Raw genomic sequence first — 6,692 nt, forward strand, 5'->3', positions numbered from 1 at the left:
GACAATGGGCATCTGTTTTCTCCAACAGTACACTCCGAATGATAACCTTTTCCCGGAACGCGACTTCAGTGAGATGTGATAATCGTCAGAGTTTTTAACAACTTTATGAGTAACATATTATCTCAAAAAAGTGTGCTGTGATACCTCGAATACCATGCCAACTGAAGTATGAGGCAGCCTTTATGTAGCGCACCCAGTTGAAGAATACCTTAAACGAGAGGTTCACTTGAGCCACCCACTCCCGTGTAATTTGCAAATGAGCGCATTTCGTCAAGATTCTCAGACCGTTTGAAACGAATACAGTCAACGATAACAGTGGAGCACTGAGACTTACAAAAAAGTGCGCAGCTCTACGATGGCTTATTCAAGGAGCTGAGGAATATACGACCACGCGACAGCACAGCAAAGGAATTATGTAGGTATCGTTAACAAAACTATGCCAGTCGATTGGCAAGAGACCTTCCGGGGAAAGATGGTTCGGCTCCAAGAATGTTGACAGAGCGTGATAATCAGCAAGGTACAAAAACAGCACCATAGAGATGATTTGGTGCTGCACAACACATGAAGACTCAGAAGTTCAAGATCATACCTCAATGTTGAGTGAGATTTCCAAATGTCAGATCAATTTGGGGGGAGTAAATTATAGCCGCATTCCCTTTCGCTTCAGCAGCCGTCGTGAGCAACAACAGCCAAGTGCTTCAATTCTGCTAAGGTCATCAGTTTGAGGAGGCAGTTTCCGAGACACATGGTATAATAATAAATAATAATCGTTCAGCTGTAACACCCTTCCGGTGCCTAGCTGCCATGCCACCCGAAGGGAGCACGAGGGCTGGGATACTGCCAGGTCGCCCAGGCCTAGACAGGGGAAGTCGAGTGGCAGGGGTGGGGTTCGAATCATGGACCTTTCGGTCAGTAAATTCGCGCTCTAACCACTTGGGCCATCTCGCTCCCGAGACACATGGTACTATAGATTGGACAGCCTAAGCGCATGTGTGCAGCTTTGTTTGGAGGTCGATTTTCACAAGACGGTACAAAGATGCGTGGTCATCCAGGTGTCATTTGTGCGAACACCTATTTATAGTCGTCCTTGGCGATTTGGGAGGCAAACAAGGTTAGACCGCATTTCCCTTGAAATTTTGTTTAGAACGACTATATACTCAGAGTCCGCGATTCAAACTCCCAAAGGTGACTGAAGGTATGTGACAAAGCTCTGCCGATCGGACTATTGGAAAGCATAAATTAATGCATATAGCCTTGTGGAACACCAAATTTTGCAGCCAAGGCGGCTGCTTCCGTCCGACCCCTGTACAGAAGTTGGAGCTGGCGAGATTCAGTAAGCTATCGGCTTTCCAGAGGGACAAAAAATATTCCGCCTTGAACGCATCATATGCTGCACGGAAGTCAATAAAACAAATGTTTGTTTGGTGCATGCTTGATGTTTGCAAACGACGTACTAGCTGGAGAATAGGACCTGTTCCGAACTGAAATTCTCCTTATTCGGTTTTATTGGTGACCACAACCAAGGATCAGACGTACTGTTCTGGGTATCCAAGTTTGATGACGTCAAACCGTTTTGTGGGCCGTGGTGTGTATTGAACGGTAAAGTTCAAAACTTACGCGTATAAGAGTAGGATCTGAAGCGCATTTATTACCAGTTTCTGCCTCATGGTGGGACCTACAGCCTTCATCGGGATTCCACTAGGATGTATTCTAATATGGAAGCAATGCGAAACCAGTGGAGTACTACGCAACTAGACACCTACGCGGTTTATAGGAACGTGTGCTAAATAGGAGGGGTCGACTAAAGGAGCCGCCAGTAACTGTCAGGATATCGCGGTTCGGCATACCATTGACCACTCGATTGAGCTTATCGCGCGAAATTTTCAGACTTGAAGGTAGGATGAGGTGAGAGCGTAGAGACCTATGACAGTCAAGTACACTGGAAAGTCTTTGAGATGAACTGTAGAACCCTGAGCAATACCGTCTTCCGACAGATTAGGACGTCATGGTCGGGTGCTTTAAGGGTAAGAACGACATCGTGCAGACACGAGTTATCATTTCGGTATAGCATAAATGTTAAACACTGATGCTTTACTGCCATGCAAACGTTATTTTTCCGAAAGGCTTTCTGTGGTGAAAATAATAGAAGTGGTTTGGAGAGAAACTAGTGCCAGCCTACTGCTATCATTTCCACACCTCCAGATACTCACTAGGCAATCTAGATAAACAGACAGTAAGAACAACACTACGTTCGATTAGCGACCGTATCTTGCAGCGTCTCCAACCAAGTACAGTGCGGATCACGTGGTATTCATCCTAAAATGCGAGTCACACCGATACCACCCAGGCTTTTCGTAATCTCCTTCATATCCCTGTGCCGAGCCAAAAATTGGTCACTTCTCTGCTTGCACTACTCTGAATGGGGCACTCCCTTTAAAAGACGGTGGTTCTGTACTCGCAACACACGTTCTAGCTACCGCAGCTCTTGGTAGTAGACACATTATTTGATGGAAGTCCACTTTGCACACAAGAACACTTGTTTTCTAAGTGTCCCATCCCGGATTTACCGACACCAGCTATGGTTACGAGAAGAAAGGTTGACGAAGTCGTCTGTCCCGCTGTGCAAAGAGGCCACGTCTAACAGCTGAAGAGCAAAACAGCCCGTACTGTAGCTTCATACACACCCTTTGAGATGTAGGGATACGTTATTTTGACGCCATAGGTGTTGCAAATGAGTGTGGAGTAAGATGGAGAGTAACATAGTCATCTGTGAGCTATAGATGTTCCAAGGACCGCAAGGCTCTTACCAGAAAGTAGATATCTGATCTGTGCACAGCCAGATGCAGGCTACAAAGCAGTACGAAGGGTTCGGAGAGCAAAACTGCCGAAGCAGCCATCAAATCTCGGGTCTATCTCAACCGCTCGCTATCATGGTTGGCATTCGTTCACTTAGGCCTTTGCACAGCCAAACGTAGCGCTCAGATCAGAAAGGGTCCATGACTGTCTATGACACATCGTATTACCAAGTACTAATCAGAGTTGCACGTCTTCCTCTTCACGAATAAAACCTCTTTACAGAAGGATAATACCCGTTTATTTGGCATTTTGTACAAGACCCAGTTGCCAGACAAAATCCCTGATGGCACCATCGTCAGAGTCAGGTGAGCCTATGTGTGACAGATGTCACACTGACGCGCCATGATGAAGGATGGATTGGCTAGTGATGTTGGATAATGAGAGTAAGTGGTGATTAAGGTGATTGGTGGCTGTTGTTCTGTAGATGTACCAAGTTAACAAAACAGAACAGCATTAACCACTAAAGTTTCCCCCAGTAGCAAAGCTGACTGGTGTTTTGTGGGATTTGAAAAGCAAAGATGGGACAACCAGGACGTGATCGAGGTTAGGCCTTGTTACCCGCTTGACGTAGGGGGGTTTGGGAAGTTTGTGCGCCAATCGGGTTGCTCTTCAGGCTTTCCCTAGTAACCCGTCGTCTAGGGACATTCATTATGAATGCCCAACGGCCATCCAGTAAGCAAATTAGTTTCCCATCCAAAGACCTTAGCAGGGGACAAACAACGCTAAATCAAACCGGTTAGTCAGTAGAGTCGACTGGTTGAATAGGTTTATATCCGTGTAGGCATACGAAGACTTTTGGGCTCAAATGAAAAGTTTTCGTTTCCGCACACAGTTGCGTGGATGCTGCTGGTTCCAGAATTAGTAAGGCATATGTATAATTATCAAAAACAATAACATCAGTATTGACACTGACGCTTCACTGCTGTAACCCATATGTAATAAAGAGAAGAAATAAGACTGACATGCGCCTGAATGTTTTTGCACCACCTACATGGTCAGTGTAATAAATGAAACGTGATAACTACTGGCTAGAGAGGAGAAGAGCTACGGTGGCGCTAATTTTGAGGCTTAAGATATAAACAAGTATTATGTGCCGTAAAATAATACAATATATAACACATCGATGAATAAACTTCACGAAAGCAAGATGCATGCCATTATCTCGGGGGAAAAAGAACTCCAAGAGAAGTCGATTTTTTCTTCCCGGCGTTGCCAATGCGAACGCTCATTACATGCCATGCAAGGCCATTTGAGAGGATAGTGGATCTGCACATTCCTAGTAAACACATGGCCAACTCCAACTGGTCGGCTAACAGTTGGTTAGGGTTCGGTCAGGAGTTAGCCATTTACCCACTATGATCATCGACAATGAGCGGGTATTGGCGAAACGGTATGAATAGCCTCGCGTGAAACGTACTAATTTCACCTGGTTAACAAATATGCTCTACGAATTGGTTTCGAACCCCGATACTGCGTGTATTTGCTTCTATCGTCCATTGATGAACACTATCATCTGTCAGCAATCTTGGATTTGAAGCAGCTGCGTGCCGGAGCGTTTGTGTTGAAAGGTGCACAACCTCAGTGAGGGTTTCATGTGCAGATGTGAGTACACTACTGTCTGAAGCTTTATAAAAATGTTCATTCAACTTGTGCAAATGCAGTGCAGCGAACACAATACTACTCGACAGCATATAACTACATGAAAGCGGATAAATAAAACTCGGTTTGGCACTACAAGGCATCGTCGTGAAGCTTCTCTTCCAACCCCTGAGGACGCAGAAAATAAAGTTTAAGTTTAAGCATTCACACTGATGCTGCTATCTCTGATGATGGTGATGAAGCTGGACGGGTGTTATATTTATTTACTAGATGCCTGTAAAATAGTTTAAGTCAACGCAAGTAAGCATGATGAGTGGAACACAATGAATCAAACTATGGGAGAAGGCAGTGAGGATATATCCTTGTCGGTTCTTAGTTCTATTATCAAGCGGAGTGCCGAATGAAATTCGGCGCACAATAAATTACGCCAGTTTTATCCCACAAGATGCATTGGCTCAAATGACGCAGTCAACATGATGGACTCTGGTAATGTTAGGACGGTCAGGTCCTAACAAACAATTCTGCCTTCTGTGATATTTCAGAGATTTCACTTTCTCTGTTGTAGCCAAATGAGCCGCAGCGCTCTTTCTTCCATTGGTCCACCTGCAATATAGCCTATCTTCATCTCGTATCCTTTGTCTTCTTCCTTGAGGGTTTTCCCACTCAAGTTACTAGCCTATCAACGTGATAGAATAAACTCCATCAAGCTCTTAAATCACTCAGCTAGCTCCCTCAGACACAACAGGTAGACTCGGAGCCATCGCGGCGTCCAGGTTCCAGATCTCGCATTGGGTAATGTAGACACTTATTCAGACGAACTGGATAAAAAATAACGTCAAGAAATACATTGATATCGACTAACAACCATATCTCGGAACACCTTCAACCATGCACAAGGGAATTGCGGGAGCCTATTCTGGAAGGCGAAGCGCACCAACGGTAACCAAACCTTTGGTACTCGCCTTCATATTCACCTACCACCTCAAAGGTTAACCACTTCACTGCTTGCGCCTTTGAATTTGGTAAGGGAAGCAGAACTCCTCTGTAAACGGAAAATCCGCGTGACAAAACGACCGCAGGTGATTGTGCTGGACACATTCTTTCATTGAAATCCCTGGTGCACCATCGAATATTCGTTCTCTAACCGTTTTGTTGCGGACCTGGTATCGGCTCACGCGAGCAAAGGTGACCTCTGTCACACTACAACCGGGACTAACACAAATTTCAAGATACGAGAAATGGCTCAGTGGCGAACCCGACCTCTGCACCTCGACTTCTCCTATCTAGACTCTGGCATCCCAGTCCTTGTGCTTCCTTCGGGTGGCATGGCAAATAGGGTGCTACAGACCAGCGATTATTACTATCTAAGATACATAAAACGTTCCAAAATTTTGAATCTCACATCGGATCGTAAGTTGCAGGTTCAGTGGCTGCATGTCAAGAAGCGTGCCTTACATTTTGTGGGTGCATTTCGCATACCAAAAGATGGGATGACTTTGGTCAGCTCGTCTAATAATAACTGTGTCTTCTTCACTTCGAAAGCAAGAAAGATAGTGCATTTCGCCAAAAGATGGGATGACTTTGGTCAGCTCGTCTAATAATAACTGTGTCTTCTTCACTTCAAAGCAAGAAAGATATCGTCTGAATTCCAGAACTGCTAAATTTTCGTTAGCACCTATTTGAATATCAGAGCCTTGTAAACCTTTTGGTGTTCGTCTCATCACTAGTCGATTACGAAATCGAATAACAAGGGAGTAGATTTTCCTGTCAGATACCACTGTACATGCCGAATCATCAGGAGAGCTTCCCGCGTGTCCGAGAACACGAAGAACTCATATTCACATGATTCCGAGGTATTCCTTGTTAAACAAACGTACTAAGGAGAGCAGGCAGGTCACCACAGTCAAATACGTATTGGAAATATAGGTCTACCAAAACTGGATCGTTAATACATATAGTGTTGTGCTAGAGGATCATGAGGATGTGGACAACGCAACTCCTACATGGCGAAAATCTCGCTTGCGGCTCTCGAGTCAATTCTCCACGGGCGATGAAGGACAAGTGAGTCTCGTTAACCTGAGTGAACCTGATTCCCCTGTAATAGTCGCATTCAATACGAACCGTTTTTGAGAACGGGTGCTATCATCGATTCTCCATAGTTGTCTGGGGCATTCTCCTTTTCTCAGATGCAGGCGAACCGACCAGATAAGTGCTCACCCACATCTTTGAATTAATGA

The sequence above is a fragment of the Opisthorchis viverrini genome (assembly GCF_000715545.1).
Source record: "Opisthorchis viverrini unplaced genomic scaffold opera_v5_159, whole genome shotgun sequence".
In the NCBI taxonomy this organism is placed as follows: domain Eukaryota; kingdom Metazoa; phylum Platyhelminthes; class Trematoda; order Opisthorchiida; family Opisthorchiidae; genus Opisthorchis; species Opisthorchis viverrini.